General features: G+C 43.5%; 1 protein-coding gene and 1 pseudogene across 8 annotated transcripts in view; both read right to left on the bottom strand.

The window, feature by feature from the left end:
- Positions 1-19,195, bottom strand: part of PDE4D (phosphodiesterase 4D) — a 990,732-nt gene that overhangs the window by 787,455 nt on the left and 184,082 nt on the right. The window lies entirely within an intron of this gene.
- Positions 14,429-14,544, bottom strand: LOC128348360 (uncharacterized; annotated as a pseudogene).

Raw genomic sequence — 19,195 nt, forward strand, 5'->3', positions numbered from 1 at the left:
GAATAAAACTGGTGGGTTTTTAAAAAAAGTTCTTTCCATTTTACAAGCCTCTCTAGTTGGTTTTTAACTCAGGAAGTGGGGGCGGATTTCTCTGGTGCAAACACATCATCAAACGTTCAGTAGCTATCAGTTTTCTCTCCATGTGTAGGCTTGCACGTAGAAGATTTTTGTACCTGTCCAAGAGCCAAATTAAGAGAGTTTTTCTTCTGGGTTATCCCACCCCAAGCCCAGAGAGTTTCTGTAGACAAAAGGAGTGGTGGTCACAGCATTCTGAAACTACTGATATTACAGAATAGTTTTAGGAGAAGCCTAGCCAGGCAGCTCAGCAGGGATGATTCAGTATTCCTTTCCTTCACGTAAGCTTGCTCTGAGACAAAGGCTTTAATCTGCTATATGAGTAGAGCTAGGTGGTGTTTTCTTCCAAAAGTTCATAACCTTTTTGGAGTCACAGGACGATCGGATATACGAGAGAGAGAGAGAGAGAGAGAGAGAGGGAGAGACTCAGCTTGTGTGTGTGTAGTTTTAAGTCCCAAGGACAAAAACAACATCTTTTAAAAATGCAGCAGGGCAAGTAGATCCTTCATTTCTCAGGACCTAAACTGGCACTTTTGCTTGCTTGGATTACAAGCTACAGAACCAATATGATCCAGCAATTAGAGATTTTGACTTGGGTCTGAGAAAGCTAGGTTTAAGTCCCATTCTTTGCTACTGCCTCTCTAGATAGCAAGCATTGGGCAACTTCATACTCCTCTATCTCCATTCCTATCTATAAAATGGGAATATCAGAGAATAGTCACATTGTTGTAAGGGCAAACACAGAGCTATACAAGTACTTTTATAAATTAAACCAGTTATAGAAATGAGACATTTTAGTAACCACAAGTATGTCCAATTACATATTCAATGTATTGGATCACACACATTATTTGAAGGCCACTGAAAGGAAGGTGAAAGAAGTTAAGCTAGTTGCTGTTGAAGAAACCCAGTTACTAAAGGATTTTGCATAGTCAAGTGGTGAATGCAAACCCGATTTACAGCACAGTGTTATTAATGCTAGCATTGACACATCTACTGCATCAGGAATGAAAATTCTTATGATTTCGCACAGCAATCTTTAGTAACTCTAGAAAAAATGGTTTGAAGTTCCTCAAACTTTATAAGAAGATGATGCATCCAATGGGACCTTCAGAAGTCTGTTTTGGAGTGACACATAAGAGGACCTTTTTCATGGTGGCACCCAGTACATGGAACACCCTGCCTCATGAGGGGAGTATGGTCCATTTGTTGCCAGTGCACCACTAGTTAAACACCTCCCTCCTTCACCTTTTGAAGCTTTTATCCTGTGGACTCTTGTTTGTGTTTCACTGGTTTGTTTTTTGATACTATATTCTATTCTGATGTTTTGTTTTTAACCTGCCTTAGCACCTCATTTTTGGAGTAGAAAGATGGGATATATTTTAATATCAAATATCATCATCATCATCCAGATCTGATAGAATCTTTTCCACAACTCTTCAAGGAGATCAAAGAGGAAGGCTATTTTGGTAGTAGAAGAATAGGACTGTGCTAAGTATTTGCCAATTTCTAATTTTTAATTAACAAGAAGGCTGAGCTAAAAATTCAGTCAAATATTTTTGTTGGAAAAAAGATGCTTTGAGGGGCCAGAATTGGGCTCCAATCCCCTCTCGCAAATGCCTATCCACATCCATTACACAGCATCTTTGCAGTCAAGTAGGCAACTGCTTTAGCAATATTTTTCTTTCTTACAATGTCTCCTTTTTCCTAGGAACAGATGAGATCAGGTTTGGCGTTAGAATATGTGATAATATCACTGAAGGCTAACAAAACTAATTCAGAGTGAGGCAGGATGTCACGGAGAGCAAATTAAACTATCTCAGAGTGCCTCCCACTGAATTAATTCCATTTGCCCCCAGCGACATTGTTACCAATTGGCTCCATGACAAGTTCATCATGTGTTTCTAGGGAAAAGGTGCTCTAACTTGAAATAATAAATTGTCTTAAAGCAGTCGAGTACAGGACTGGTGAAGAGACTCTCCCAACTGAGATGCCCAAGTCACCAAGGATGGGGGATACAGCTGTGCAACTGGACAGTGATGGCTTTAATTCCCCTGAGACTCCCAAAGGTGGGTGTCCTTTAGGACCCTTGAGAAAGTTATGATACGAATATGCCGATTATTTATATACAGCTTAAAAAAAATTCCCAAGGTGGTTTACATAGACATACATACATGTTCTCTCTAATTTTTCTCATCTGTGTGCAGAGTGAGTTTTGTTCTGGGCAGCAGTATCAAGGCAGTATGTGCATCCATGCATTCAGAGTGGGCAGAGGGAGGCCAGCTGTAGCCTGGATCCAGCCCGCTGCTGCAGCCCCCTAGCCCTGCCCCCTGCATCTGCCATCAGATGCAGGGGGCAGGGTTTGCTTGCAAACAGGGCCATGTGGTCCCTGTCCCCAAAGGGCTCACAGTCTAAACAAGAAACATCAGACACCAGCAACAGCCATTGGAGGGATGCTGTGCTGGGGTGGATAGGGCCAGTTGCTCTCCCCCTGCTAAATAAAGAAAATCACCACCTTTAAAAGAGTGCCTCTTTGCTCAGTTAGCAGAGGACATGATGAAAAGAACTATCAACCCTAGCTCAGTCTTAGTTGGAAGTAATTACTTGACAGAACAAAAATGTTCCCTGCTTTCTGGATACTTTTCAGGGCCATCATTTTGTTACTTCACTGTGCCTGTTTCCTCTGCCTATTGCTTCTATCTCTATTCCTAAATCTGAGAGGATTCCACGCAGTCAGGGATTATGCAGTAAAACATGATGTCACAGTACTATCCCTAGCATGATATCACGAGACATAAGTAACAGTCATGTGAGTCGATATAACCAGATTTGACTACACTATGATATCACTGAGGGGAAATCCGGGCCATTTAAATCAACAGGAAATATTTTTGCAAAGAGTTTCAAAAAACAAACAAACCCAAAGGGTTTTCCTTAACAAAAATGTGTCCATTTTAATCAAATCAATACAGCAAGGGGAGAGGATCGGGAGGGGAAAGCATCAGAATACATCCAGTATCTCAAAATTGCACTCAAAGGGAGCCCAAAGGAAAAGCAGCAGCTCAGGCACACAGACACTGCCTGGGAAAGAAAAATTCAGGCCCCTCTTTGAAGCACCCACTTCCAGCCCTTCTTCTGAACCATGAATTTTTGCTACACACCATCTACAAAAAGGCACAGATCAATAGTGTATTCAAGCCTAGTATTGTCATAGTAGCCTATAAAAAATGAATACATTGCAGGATCTGCATGCCATAACCCTGTCTCTCTACCTTTCACCCATCTGTTCAACCTTCACATTACAGCTCACTTATACATGCCATCACCGTCACGTTCTGTTCTAAAGTCTCGTAGCAGAGGGATGTGGCATATGAGTTGCTTGACATGGCAACAAAAAGAGAGTGGGCTAGAAGTTCAAGGACATAGCTGTAACTTTGCATTGAATTGTTTTGCTCAGTCTGAAGCACAGATAGCGCCCAATTGTGATTCACGCCCTATTCAAAACTCTTTTATTGCTTCTAGTGGGCTAATGAACAGATTCTTCCTAGAATTGCATGCCATTTCTTTTTCTTTTCTTAGCAAGCCCTTGGCTTACTGACTCCATCTACATTTCATTTCGGCATCACCATGATTTTACAGCTTGGTCTGTGCAGAGTTAGGTGCACCTTAAAATGCACTGAAATCAATGTGTTAGGTATAGGATCAGGCTCATAATAGCAATGAAAACATCATTGTTTTCTGGAATATTTTTCAGGGTAAATGTATACTATACTGACACAGGATGCTGGACTAGATGGGCCTTGGGCCTGATCCAGCAGGGCTGCTCTTATGTTCTTATGACACCAGCCTTCATTTTAGCCAGTGCACAATGTTTGCAGGTATTAAGAAGTCAGTATTTTAGAGCTCCTAAAGAACCAGCAGCCACCAGCAATTCTGGGTGGGGTAACAGCAGGCATCTGATGGGTTCTCTCTGGATGAAAAACTATAGAATGCCAGATGACAGAAATATGAAGAGATCATAGACCATGCTGGGAAGGTTAGTATTTTGAATGGCATACACACACACAATGTACATGAGTGGACAATGTATTATACTATGCATCCATCTTTCAACCTTTTAGAATTACTATTTTGTACCGGAAAAGAGTCTGATTACTGTCAATATTGATCTAATCTATCAAATTTGTATGCTGCCCCAAACTTCCATCTCTGGGCAGTTTACAACATAAAACAAATTAAAACACAAAAGAAAAAACCTTAAAACAATTTAAAACCACAGTTAAATTAAGAACCTTGGGATATTGATAGACTGTCATTATCATGGACAGATCATCAACACCTGTAAGGCATGTGAGACCAGTCAGTTAATAAGCCACCCTTCAGTGACAGGTAGGCTTAATCTGAAAACAGATGCAGTAACATATACCACAATGAAGTCACAGAAGCAGCAGCACATAGACTAGAATTCAACAATTCAGCAAAGCCATAATGCTAAAAGCAGCTATACAACCAACATGCTGGGATGAATGAGCAAATTTAGTGTCTAGTGATTGGTGCCCGGCATGCTTCTCTGGTGAAGGCATTCAAGGCACCACAACCAAGGCAACCCTCTCTCTCGTCACTATCTGCCTAACCTCAGATGCCAGGCAGGACCCAGAAGAAGGCCTCTGATGAAGAGCAAGAAGCTCATTTGGAAGAAGGTGGTCCTTTAAGTTGCCAGATCCTAAGCTGGTGGGAGCTTCAATGGTTGTTACCTATACTTTTAATTGTGGCTGGAAGCAGTTCAGCAAGCTAGTGTCACTGTTTCAAAACTGGTGGGGTCTAGCCAGTTCCCTCCATAACCTAGCAGCCCTAGCCACATTTTGTACTAACTGAAGCTTCTGAGAAGTCTTCAAGCCAGCTCTATACACAATGCATTAATGTAATCCAAACAAGAGTTTAGCAAGGCATGGATAACTACCGGCAGGCTATCTCCGTCCAGGGTTAGGGTTGCATCAGCCTTAGCTGGTGAAAGTCACTGCATGTCATGGAGCAAGGGTTCTCAGCTTTGGGTCCCCAGATGTTGGACTACAACTCCTTTGGCCACTGTGGCTTGGGATGATGGGAGCTGTAGTCCAACAGCTGGGGACACAAGGTTGGGAATCCCTGGACTAACACACATGCTACCTATCTGGAATGTATCAAAGGTCATGATTCCATTCTCCTATTTCTTTCTCATGCCAACATGAGCATGCTGGGCAGAAACTAGGCTTTTATTTTCCCCACCCCCCATTTGCGGCTGCTATTGCCATCTGCTGCATAGTGTCAAGACTGATTGTTCTCGCTCACTGAGGAAGAACTCCTTTCAAGAGTTCCTCTAGCATTTCCCTTATACGCCCTCATTTTTCACACCAGTTGGTTCTACTGAGCAGCTTCCTGTAGGAGTGTGTTCACTGGCATCTGGAGCACAAGACCCCAGATACCCAGCAGTCACTCTCTGTCAGTGATAACTATTTGGAGTTCTTAATCACACATAAATCCCTTTAACCCAGTACTTTGATTCTTCCTGAAGTCTCTTAGTTTCCATATAGCATTTTGGTAGATGCTAAGCTCTCATGGCCATATGTTAACACCAAGGCAACACTTGAGACTTCTGGCTGTGGGGTTTGATACCCTTTTGGTTATGTCTGAGACTTCCCTTCAGAGTTGGAGAAGTAGATCTCCTCTAAACTGTTTCAAAAACATATTTCCATACAGGTTTCCAACTTTTGGATAAAATAGATCTACTGTGTTGAAAATAGATCTAATTTGTTTTGAAAATAGAAACTTGCCAAATATTCAGCGAAGCCCCAGTCATTTATTAAATGACTGCTTATAATATTTAACAGGGCTAAGCCAAGATGTGAGGGACATTCGTGTATGTTTCCCCCCTATGAAACCTACTCTCCCATTTCAGCAATTTTTCTAGGGAGCATAACATTGGCAGCAAATTGTTCTTGTGGCAGAAATACCAGCAACTTACCTTCAGGCATCCCACCCAATGGTACATCTCTCCCAATGCCCCCAACATACATACAGATGACACTCCCTCCACCACCACCACCACCACCACCACCACACAGCATTGCCTAGTATCTAGCATTCAGGTGATGCTCCAGAGTAACCTCTTTGATTACTTTGATCAACTGCTGCTTTACACTTCATAGAATTTTTTTTTAATTGGGCCTTCTTCCTATTATAGTATGTTTATCCCACCATTCCTTCAGTCACCTCTAGCTGTCATACATGGTCAGTGCCCCACCCTTTTTATTCTCACATCAACCCTGTGATGTACACTTGGGGCGATTTAGTTTAGAAAAAAAGACAACTGCGGGGAGACATGATAGAGGTCTATCAAATCATGTATGGCATGGAGAAAGTGGATAGAGAGAAATTTCTCTCTCACACACACAATACTAGAACCAGGGGTCATCCCATGAAATTGATTGCAAGGAAATCTAGGACCAACAAATGGGAGTACTTTTTCACACAATGCATAATCAACTTGTGGAATTCTCTGCCACAAGATGGGGTGACAGCCAACAACCTGGATGGCTTTAAAAGGGTTTGGATAATGTCATGGAGGAGAGGTCTATCATCGGCTACTAGTTGGAGGGATATAGGCTACCTCCAGCCTCATAGACAGGATGCCTCTAGTACCAGTTGCAAAGGAGTAACAGCAGGAGAGAGGGCATGCCCTCAACTCCTGCCTGTGGCTTCCAGCGGCATCTGGTGGGCCACTGTGTGAAACAAGATGCTGGACTAGATGTGCCTTGGGCTATTCTTATGTTCTTATTGTGACTGGCTCAAAAGCATCTAATGAGCTATATGTCTGAGTAGGGATGTGAGTGCAGTTCTCCATGGTCAAACCCTGACACAATTAATTATAACATCCTGGCTCTCTGGTGTAATGCCCTTGCATGTCCAGATTTGGTTGCATGATGATACCATTGAAGGCAAACAAGATATTGCCCTCCCTCTGAATTAGCTTTCCTTGCCTTCAGTGATAGCATCACACAGCCAAATTTGATCAGCTACATGTCATTGTTATTGGGAAGGGCAACATTTTTTTAAAAAATGTTGATGATCTGCAGCTTTGGCAAGGAAAAAGGTAGTCCTGGGGGGCTCAACTTCAATTTTCACACGAAAAGGAGATGATGCCTTTCAGCCTCTTCCTATTTCACTGCTGCCCAATATAGGTGTTTCCCATAGACTGAGATTCCAACCAGCAACCTCTCCCTAGGCAAATTACTTCCCTGCTCTCCAGACAGGCTTAGTTCAGGTGTTACCATTTCTTTCTTAAATACTCCTTTTTTATATACCCAAGACCACTAACATCTTATCTCAATAAAACCTGTAAATCAAAGCATTTTGGAATAACAAGTGGAAGCTTTAACCCTAGTTCTGCCCCTGCTAACTGGGCAAAGAGGCACCCTTTTAACGTGGTGATTCTTTTTATTTAGCAGGGGGAGAGTAACTGGCCCTATCCACCCCCAGCATAGTACCTCCAGTGACTGTTGCTGGTGTCTATCTTATGCTTCTTTTTAGAATGTGAGCCCTTTGGGGACAGGGATCCATTTTATTTGTTCATGTCTCTGTGTAAACCACCCTGAGCCATTCTTGGAAGGGCGGTATAGAAATCAAATTATTATTATTATTATTATTATTATTATTATTATTATTATTAATTGCTGCTGCTGCTGCATGAATAACTGCTGCGTGGGAGACGGCAATGGTAAACCCCTCCTGTATTCTACCAAAGAAAACCATATGGCTCTGTGGTCACCAGGAGTTGACACCGACTGGACAGCACAATTTTACTTACTTTTACTTTCCCCTACATTCTCCTGAAACTGTGTCCACTGTCATTTGTGGGTGGGTTTCAAGTCAAGGACAGCTGCAAAGGGCTTCAATTGGACAGAACAATCAAAAGTTGGGAAAACAGGAAGGCCACAAGATTTAGGGGAGGGGGAGATATGACTGGACTACTTTAAAGGGCTGGTGTAAGGATTAGTGCACTAGTGTGTGTAAAGTATTTTGTACACACGATACCCATTCTAAGTATTATGATTATCTGAGCTAATGAGCAAAGTCAAAGCTTCGAGACACGGCAGTGGAGCCAAAAGCCTAGTAAGAGAGCTATTGTACTAGTGCGGGCCTGGCTTGAAGTTGTAGAGAAACTCAGACACACCCTTCTCCAGGTCTTTCAGGGCCAGATTACAGGCAGCCAGTCATACAGCAAGCCTGTTCTCACAACCAAAAGCCTAGAATGAGGAGTGCCCAGGATGGATGGGTAGGATAGCATGGGGTATACTTCTCCTTCACCCTCAATACAATGCTGGGCTAACAATGTCAGTTGGCTGCTGCTGCCCTAGCCACTAGGTGGTACCCCGATCGTGGCTAGCACACAATCTGGCACCCTACCTTGATTTTTGCCAACCTTGAGCCCACCCTGATTTTTGCCAACACATGCCCAGTCATCAGGCACACATATAAGCCTGGTATCCTGGCTGGACACTCCTCCTACCCATTTGGGCCTGTTCCTACCCAGCTTTTGGGTTGTGGGAACAAGCCCGATGGGTAGAGAGAAGAGGTCCAATGTCTTTGCTGGTTTCCCCCCTGAGTCTACTGGTTCCTTAAATATGAGCATCACGTTTATTGGGTGGGGAGGTACAGGGGTTTTTCAGAACGATGAGAGGGAGCTCCTGTGCAGTGAGCAGAGTGCAAGGCATGGCTGCTTAGCCCTGAAGGTGTCAAGTGTTAAATCCCCAACACGGGATCAGTCCAAGCCATCATATGCAGAAGGGGTGACGTCAGAGGAGACACCTGGCTTAAATCCAAATGGCATTGAGCACCAATGGGTGGGAGCATCCAGAACTGAAAGGACACTGATCATAATCAAGAGCACTGTCATTGATCAGGAGGCTGGAGAAGGTCAGGGCCATGGGTGGAGTCAGATGTCTGACGCTGCTGATGCCATCAGTCACCGCTGTCAACAAGCTACAATTTCTACCATTTAGAAGGTAAGGAATCACTGGACAATGAAGGTGACGTGAAGCAACAAGAACAAGAGGAAATAGAAATGACTGGTGTAATCGGATCGGAACAGGTGGACTGAGGAATAGCCCATCAAAATGCAAATATCCATCAACAAACAGGGAGCTGAGGAAGTGAAGATGCAGGTGCTCTTGGGGTCTGTTCAGGGTTATTTGAAGAACTTTATGCTCATCTGTTCTCCTGCTCCACTTCCATCTTGAACACTTTGCCTTTTTGATTTGCCTGTGTCATATTTGGTAATTAACCGCTTGGCACTTGATAAACCAGCCTGTGACTTTCCATCCTAGCAGCAGCTTCAACTTCATTTGCTAAGTTAGCAGCATAACGACATGACATTTTGCTTTCAGTGCATTGTTCTTCACTGCAGTTTTCCCTTCCCCTCCTTTCTTGGACTAACACTTCTGATACTAGAGTGCAAAAAGCTTTAGGGTTGATTTGCACAAGAGATGGATAGTTATTTTCACCACATGATTCGGTACCCAGAATGGAAAGCATGAATACAGTGGAATCAGCCAGCTTGTTTGAAGTAACCAACCTAAAGGCCCCTTGCTTATGCTTCCCTGAAGGCATGAGAGCCACTATAGTGCTACTCCACTATACACCATGCAGACAACTTAAGGCCATATGGGGGAGCCAGTGTGGCTCTTCCTCACACTATCGTGTCCCACTTTCAGAAATGTTAGAAGCAGCAGGACATCCCACTTTACTCCAGTGGTGTGGGAAGGAATGGCAATAGCTTCTATGCTGCCTTCATAACATAAGAGAAGGACATTAGAGGGGGCTTTTCTTTTTTCTTTTCATTATCAGGCTCCAAGTTTCTTGGCTTGCCTAACCCTTGTTTCCCCTCTTGACATCAAGCTATCAATGCAAAATCCTTAAACATTTCTCCAATAGGAACTCCCTGCCACACCATCACAAAGCTATAGTATTTATCTGTTTATCATATTTGTATACCACCTGATATACCACCTAGGAGATATGTACATCTCTAGGTGGTGTACAAAATTTAACACAATATAAAACAGAGTAAGCAGTTAAAATTTCACAAAATAGAGTAAAAACAATCTCATAAGATAAAACCGAACCATTTAAAGTTAATTTCAGCTAAAAGCCTGAGGAAACAGGTGCAACTTGAGGGTCTTCCAAAAACAGAGAAAGAGATGCTCTTATTTTAACAGGGAGCATATTCCAAAGCCCCAGGGCAACCACAGAGAAGTCCCAATCTTGAGTCGGCACCAAATGAGCTGGTGGCAATTTTAACTGGACCTCTCTAGAGACAATCTTCATGGTTCATGACAAAGAAAGTGCTCTCTTAAATACCCTGGACCCAAGCCATTAAGGGCTTTATAGGTACTAACCAGCACTTTGTAGTTTGCTTGGAAACATATTGGCAGCCAACACCTTTGAGTTGTACCAGAGCCCAGTCTGGCTGTTGCATTCTGTACCAACTGTAGTTTCCAAACTACATACAAAGGCAGCCCACACAGTGCATTACGGAAGTCAAGTCTGGAGTTCACCAGCATATGTACTAACATTTCAAGGTCATTTAACTCTAGAAATGGGTATAGCTGACTTATGTTGTTATTATTATTTCTTGTTTACACAGTCAGACAGGTGTTATTGACTGGTTTGTTTTCTCCAGACATCAAGTCCTTCCCAAGGACCTGGGATGGCTGAATTTTATTGTCAATTGTTATAGATATCGTCGCAGAATATAGGCTGTTCCCAGTAAAGCTGCTTTTTGTAATTGGCTGATGCTGATTTCTGTGGCTTCTATGGTGTTGAGGTGCTCTTCAAGGTCTTTTGGAACTGCACCCAGGGCGCAAATGACCACTGGGATTTTTTTGGTATTTTTCTGCCACAGCCTTTCAATTTCAATTTGTAGATCTTTGTATTTGGTGATTTTTTCTATTTCTTTTTCTTCTATTCTGCTATCCCCTGGTATTGCTATGTTGATTATTCTGACTTCTTTTTCTTTCTTCTCGACTACAGTTATATCTGGTGTATTGTGTGGCAGATGTTTGTCTGTTTGTAGTCGGAAGTCCTATAATATTTTTACATCTTCATTTTCTTCAACTTTTTCAATTTTATGGTCCCACCAATTTTTGGCTACAGGTAGCTTGTATTTTTTGCAGATGTTCCAGTGTATCATCCCTGCTACTTTGTCATGCCTTTGTTTGTAGTCAGTCTGTGCGATCTTTTTACAACAGCTGATTAGGTGGTCCAAGGTTTCATCTGCTTCTTTACAAAGGCGGCACTTGCTGTTTGTGGTGGATTTTTCGACTTTGGCTCTTATTGCATTTGTTCTTAGCGCCTGTTCTTGTGCAGCCAGTATTAAACCCTCTGTTTCTTTCTTCAAGTTGCCATTCTTAAGCCATTGCCAGGTCTTGCTGATGTCTGATATTCCACTTATATTGTGCAAATACTGACCATGCAGGGGCTTATTTTTCCATTTTTCTGCTCGGTTCTTGACTTCTTCTTTCTTGTAGGCCTGCTTTGTTTCATTGGTGTTGAATAGTTTCTCGTTATTGACCATTTGAAGTGCATCTTCTTCACTGTCCTTGATATATTCTTCAAGGCCTCTTTTCTCCTCCTCTACTGTTTGATGGACTTGCAGCATTCCTCTTCCACCAGAGCTGCGAGGGAGGTAGAGCCTATCTACATCACTGCGGGTGTGCAGAGCATGATTGATGGTCATGATTTTCCTGATCTTATGATCTAGCGTCTCTAGCTCTGCCTGGGTCCAGTCTATTATTCCTGCAGTGTATCTGATAATAGGTATAGCCCAGGTGTTTATGGCTTGTATGGTGTTCCCGCCATTGAGTTTGGACTTGAGGATTTTTCTAACTCTCCTGATGTATTCACTTCCAATTTTTCTTTTAACTTCAGTGTGTGCGATGTTATCAGCCTGGAGAATGCCCAAGTATTTGTAAGGTTCTTTCTCTTCCAGGTTCTTGATCTTGCTTCCATTGGGCAGTTCTATTCCTTCTGTTTTTGTTATTTTCCCTCTGTTCATTAATGCAGCACACTTGTCTAGTCCAAACTCCATTGCTATATCGCTACCGACTATACGGACAGTGTTTAGCAGTGATTCGATTTCTGACTGGGACTTTCCATACAACTTCAGATCGTCCATGTACAGCAGATGGTTTATTTGACTTGATGTTTTAGATGTTTGGTATCCGAGGCCTGTTTTGTTTAGTATTTGTGAAAGTGGGGTCATGGCGATTACAAACAACAGAGGGGATAGTGAGTCCCCTTGGGAAATGCCTCTTCTAATGCTAACCTGTCCAAGTGTCTCACCATTGATTGTTAACTGTGTACTCCACATGCTCATTGCTTTTTTAAAATAAATATCTGAATGTTTTTGCTGACACCAGTTGTTTCTAAACATTTTAGTATCCATGTGTGAGGCAATGAATCAAAGGCTTTCTTGTAGTCAATCCATGCAACACTTAGATTTGTTTTTCTTCTCTTGCAGTTTTCTAAAATCATTTTGTCAATCAGCAGCTGGTCTTTTGTGCCTCTGGTGTTCGGCCAATTTCCTTTCTGTTCAACTGGAAGCTGTTTGTTAGTTAATAAGTGTTGCATCACTTCATCTGTTATTATTCCAGTTAATAATTTGAACATGGTTGGCAGACAGGTTATCGGTCTATAATTACTTGGAACTGCACCTTTTGCTGGGTCTTTCATGATGATATGAGTTTTCCTAGTTGCTAGTCATTGTTCAATATCACCTCCTTGCAAAATGTGATTGAACTGTTTTGATAGTTGTTTATGAAGGCTTGTTAGGTGTTTAAGCCAAAAGCCATGCAGTTCATCATCGCCTGGAGCAGTCCAATTTTTAATTTTCTTTGCTCTTTCACTTATTAATTCTGGTGTTATTATTAGAGCTTGCATTTGTTGGTTACATTTTTTTACCTCTTTCATCCAGCCTGCTTTTCTATTATAATCTATTGGATTGTCCCATAATTCCCGCCAGAATTGCACTGTTTCTTCTTTATTTGGTGTTTCTAGGTTTCTTGCAGTTTCTCCTTCTATGCTTTGGTAGAAACGTCTCTGATTCGACTGGAATTGGAGATTCTGCCTGTGTTGTGTAATTCTGGCTTCATATCTGCTAATCTTCTTTGACACTGCTGTTATTTGCTGCTTTATTATTTCCAGGACTTCTCTAACTTTCCTTGAATCTAGGTGGTATTTTTGGATCAGATACTGTTTGGTGTTTTCATTCTTCAGCTTCTTGTCTTTCATATCTTTCAGTTTACTAGCATCTGATCTAAGCCTGGAGATTTTATTTTCTAATCTAATCTTCCATTTAGGTGATGTACTATTTTCTTTTTTTACAGGTCCACTGATCTTATATCCGAGCTCTTGTGTTGTTATTGTTGCTGCACTGTACATTAGTTGGTTTGTTTCTTGCAAATTATTGGTTGTTATTTCTGCAAGTGCAGCATTGAAATCTTTTAATACCTGAGCAAGTTGTTTTTTGGCAACTGTTTTTAGAGCTGGAAGTCGAACCCTGGTGGTTGTTTGGTTCATGTGCTCAGTTATTTTTTGCTTTAGTTCTTGTTGCTTTTCTGTTAAACGGCATTTGGGTTTTTGAGGTGAAGACAAAGGGGACGTTGCCTGGTTTTGATTTTGAAACAGTTCAGCAGCGGTGGTATCCTCTATTTCCAACACCTCCTCCACCTGCGCCTGAGCAACTGCTTCAGTTGGTGGTAATTCTTCCATTTCTTGAGCCTGTGTTGCTCTTTGCAGTTCTTCTAGCTCAACTCCTGTGAATACTTTATTTTTTATTATGAATCTTCTCTGGTCTGCTAGCCTTTGTTCTGTTATTTCTGTATCTGGATGCTTCTCTTTCCAAATTTGGTACATTCTTTTTAAATAACCTCTTCTAGTTGGACTAGACTTGTAATAGCAGATCATTATTTCCTTGTTGGCATTTTTCGTATATTTTTTCTGTTAAGCGACGTTTCTTCCAGTAACTTTGCTGTCTTCAGTCCTGGTTGATCCTGAGTCCTGTTGCCCACGTTGTTGTTGTTATTTTTACATTTATATCCCGCTCTTCCTCCAAGGAGCCCAGAGCGGTGTACTACATACTTGAGTTTCTCCTCACAACAACCCTGTGAAGTAGGTTAGGCTGAGAGAGAAGTGACTGGCCCAGAGTCACCCAGCTAGTACCATGGTTGAATGGGGATTTGAACTCGGGTCTCCCCGGTCCTAGTCCAGCACTTTAACCACTACACCATGCTGGCTCCAAAAACACCAATAATTAAAAAGCCTACAGCACCCGGTATTCCTAGGCGGTCTCCCATCCAAGTACTAACCAGGCCTGACCCTGCTTAGCTTCCGAGATCAGACGAGATCGGGCACGTTCAGGGTAGTGCTTCTGGCCACTGCTTCAACCGGAGTTTTGGATCCAGGAGCACTCTCAAGCTACGTACCTGATCTTTCATGGGGAATGTAACCCCATCCAGTACAAGCAGATCTAAATCAGTGTTTCTCAACCATCGGTCCACGGACCAGTGCCCGTCTGTGAGGAGTTGAGTTGGGTTGCCCTCACACCCAGGCACTCACCAAACAATTTCAAGCTGGTGGGAGCCACCGCTGCTGCGAGTCTCCGGAGCTCATTTCTAGGCAGCAGCCCTCACTGCTGGGATAATGTTCATTTTGAGGAAGCTAAATGAGTGTTATCCCAGCAGCAAGGGCTGCCTGCCTAGAAATGAGCAGCAACCCCTTTACTAACTGCTGGTCCTGGAAACTGCGCACAAAGGACGTACCAGTCCATGACTCCAAAAACGTTGAGAAACACTGATCTAAACCATCTCTCGGGTCCACCACCTCCCATCCCCCAGTCTGTCCCTCCGTCATTTGGATTCAACCTGTTTCTTATCCCTCATCCAACTAATTACCACCTCTGGGCAGGCATTTAGGGAAGTTATGCCATTTCCTTATGAGGTAGATATGGAGAAACAGATCCAGGTGTCATCAGTATATTGCTAACACCTGCACCAAACCTCCTGATGATCTCTCCCAGTGGTTTCATGCAGATGTCAAAGAGCATTGGAGACAGTATGGAACTTTGTGGTGCTCCATACTTTAGTTCTTGCTTTGCAGAGCATCAGTATCCAAGCGACACCATTTGGAATCTACCAAAGAGGTAGGAATGGAACCACTATAAAACAGATCCACCCAATCCCACTCTCCTCAGGAGATCCAGAAGTATACCATGGTTGATGCTACCAAGAGCCGCTGAGACATCCAAAAGGATAAGCAGAGTCACACTCCTTCTGTCAACAGCCAATTGGAGATCATCCATTGAGGTTGAAACCAAGGCAGTTTCAACTCCATAGACCACACAAGAGCCAGTTTGAAATGCGTCTAGATAATCTGTATCATCCAAAACTGCCTGGAGCCGAGAGGCCACCACCCGCTCAATTACTTTGCCCAACCATGGAAGATTAGAAATGGGTCTGTAATTAGATAGCTTGAAGGGATCCAATGCAGGTTTCTTCCAATAAGATCTAATAATAGCCTCCTTAAGACAAGGAGGCATCCTATCCACTCTCAGGAGAAGCATCTCTCTCTCTCTAAGCATCTCTCTCTATATAATTCTTTCAGGCATACCTGTGGCTAATCCCATGAATGGCAGCTCTCATGAGAGTTTGCGAGCAGAAGCACCGTGGTGATTGGGCAGTGGGGATTTCATATGCAGATACGGAAGAGAAGCCTGTGGCACAATGGCGATAGGGCACTAGGGATTCCATATACAGATAGGGGAGAGGAGCCTGTAATAGTTAAGGTCAGTTTGAATGCAACTGTTCAGAAGATGTTCTTGATTGTACAGAAGCGGAATCTCTCTATATAAAAGGATAGTGGGCAGGGATTTGTGAAGAGAGAGGTTGTGAGGGAGGAAAGAGACCCTTCAGGAAAAGGCGGCTGCCGTTGTGTGAATTAGATGAGGAAACAAGATCTGTTAACTTGTTGGGGGGGGGGGGAGAAGGGAGGGGAACAAAGATAGAGGGGAAGAGCGAGGGTAGGAGAGAGAAAGAGGGAGGGAAGAGAGAAAGGAAGAAGGGTGAGGGATGAGCCCAAGCCTGTCAGCGGCCTGAGGGGAACAGGTAGCCATAGCAGCGGCAGCAAGGAATGGCCAGTCAACCACTGCTGCTGTTTGGGGCTACTGAGGCCATTCGAGGAGGGAGGCAGGCAGGCAAGGGACGGGCCCAGACCTGTCAGAGGCCTGAGGGGAACGAGCGGCTATGGCGGCAGCAGCAGCAGCAGCAGCGAGGAAGGGCCCAGTCAACAGCTGCTCCTGCTGCTCCTGCGGGGAGGAGTAGGAGTGGGATTTCGTTGAGGAAGGTCTCTGGGGATAGGGGGCTGCAGGTTGGCCAATAGAGGCCAACAAAGCTGCAGCTGCAACCAAGAGGGGTGAGGGGGATGGCAGCAACAGGATGGAGGAGAAGGAGCAGAAGTGCAGATCAGGTGAGGGTGGTGAGATCTATGAAGTGAGGGGGGTTGTGACGGGGGTGAGGGGAGCAATCAAGTACTAGTGTGCAGATGCTTTGCATGGGTTAAGCTAGTTTATAATATTTTCCAAACCCTCTCTGCTAATACAATTAGCAGATGAGATAAGCCAAGTTGGGCAGGGGTCAAGAGAGCAGGTTGTAGGAAACACAGTTTAAAGCTGTTAGTCCAAGAACAAATGTTTATATGCTGCTTTTCAACAACAGTTTCCAAAACGGGTTACATAGAGAATAAATTAGATGGATCCCTGTCCCCAAAGGGCTCACAATCTTGTCCACATTCTCAGGAGCCACAAACTGAAAGTGATCCAGTCTAATCCTATATGAGGAGCTGCTGGACACCTCCACAATAGACTCTGCAATAAACTGTGGAATCCAGTTTGGCCCAAATACAATAGATTTTATCTGCAAAAAAGTCATTGAAGCTCTTCACATGATCCGTGTGAAGAGCTTTGGGAAGGTTGGCAGGAGAGCGTGTTTGCCTGACCCTCCCCACAGATGATCTCGTTCCCTGGGTGGGTGGATCACCTGCCCAGACAAGTGGCAGCTCTCCTGCAGGCCACCCACAGCACACCTGGCAGCTCAGGGGGTCGTGTTCAGGGAAGCACCACAGCTGACACATGATTTTAAAAAAAACTAAGGATAGGGGAGTGCTTGCTCCCTTAACCTCATTTAAGAGGGTGGCTATTTAGGCAGGCTTGCTGCCATGGATCCTCCGGGCTCACCCGCGAGCCCAGTGGTTCTCATGAGCGTGCAAAACCGGGCTGTGTTCCCTTAGCCTGGTTTTTCACACTCGTGAGAATAGCCTCATTGAAGGAATCACAGCAAGTGACTGATGGTTCCAAGTTCAAATTCAAGGGGAAGGGGCATATACTAGCCCCCTCATGGCCCTAGATAACTCCACTGGACATGAATTTGTAGAGCAATGAAGGCAGAAAAGAATCGATTCTTTGCTGCGCACACTGCGGGAACATAGATCTTCAAATGTGCTCTGTGTTGCGACCTGTCAGTTTCACACCAAGTCTTCCTCAACTTGTGCTCTAGTCTACCACCTCACTGCTTCAGCTCCCACAGTTCTTCCAAATACCACGGGACTGACTTTGAAGCAGGTCAGAGAGGACACTTAGGAGCGATAGTGTCTACTGCTCCAGTGAGTAATAAGTTGGTTGTCATTTCTTTCCAAAAATATTTCTGTTTTCAGGTCACATTTTTAAAAGATAGTGTCTGACATGATGGACAGCTCTACATCAATGTTAGGGCTCTATCAGGGCTAGTGCACAGCTGGAAAGGCAGGTCGAATGGTATAGCACAATGAAGATGCTGCAGAATGACTTAAGATCAGTTTTGGGAAGTCAGAACTGCAAGCGGTTTTAAGTCATTCTACACTACATGATCAGGGCTGCCTTTCAAGAGGCACAGACGGAAGTTCTGGTGGATTATAACATAAGAACAGCCCTGCTGGATCAGGCCCAAGGCCTATCTAGTCCAGCATCCTGTGGCCCACCAGATGCTTCTGGGAAGTCCACAGACAAGAGCTGAGGGCACGCCCTCTCTCCTACTGCTCTAGGTAGAGGGCTGCCTGTCATGTTGGTCAGTGCCCAACATCCAGCACAGCACTGTGCATGCACCACACAACAGGTGTGTTTTTCAACAATCTCTCTCTCCCTCTGCGGATGTCTCCCAAATATATGTTCTTGATGGTCGTGGAACCTTTAGGGGCATATTTCTGGGAGGCACAGTGGACTCCAGAGGGGGGAGGAGGAGGAGAATATTTAAAAAAAATGCATTCCTCCTGTCCAGAGCATATGCAGCAATACTGTAATCTCATTGTCAACCACTGACATATTTTTTATTCACACATACTACAAGCAACCAATATAGCAAGTCTTCAAAAACATTTTGTTTTAAACATGGTCTGCCAAACATTTCACACCTTCAGGACCTGCCAAACTTCAGTTCATTGAGAAATCCAAGTTTGGTACACTCTTTCATGAAGCTCCTATTAACTCCTCCTCTTTGGAATCTGAGGAACATCATTGGGATTTCTTACAGGCGTTTCTACCATGCTCTGATATTCAGCAAAGAAAAAGGTTTTCAGTTGCAATAAACTCTTGAGAAGACAGATTAGTGGGAATGCAAATGGAGAAAAGCAAGTCAAATTAAGACTCTTCTCCTTCCTCTGAAATCATTAAGATTCTCTTGTGAGAAAGAGATTCATTAGTTTGTCTTTTTCTTTCGGCAAATGGGCCACTGAAAAAGGAAATAGGATATGCACAGTGTATGACCATAGGGACTCTGAGCTTGTTTACCCTTTTCTCCCTGTGTGTTAAAATTTTTTCAAGCCAAGCAGTCCTTAGGAAATTGCATCCTCCCCTCTGCTCAGTACATCCATCAAGATTAATTGAGAGGGCCCTCTTGGAGAATCATCATACAGGAGTCTTAGATCAGGTTGTTTCTGCCCATTATCTATACTAATGCCCGGTCATTGTTAAAATGGAGGCAAGTGAGCATTCTGGCGAATG

This window comes from Hemicordylus capensis, chromosome 2 (assembly GCF_027244095.1).
Source record: "Hemicordylus capensis ecotype Gifberg chromosome 2, rHemCap1.1.pri, whole genome shotgun sequence".
NCBI classification, from domain to species: Eukaryota; Metazoa; Chordata; class Lepidosauria; order Squamata; family Cordylidae; genus Hemicordylus; species Hemicordylus capensis.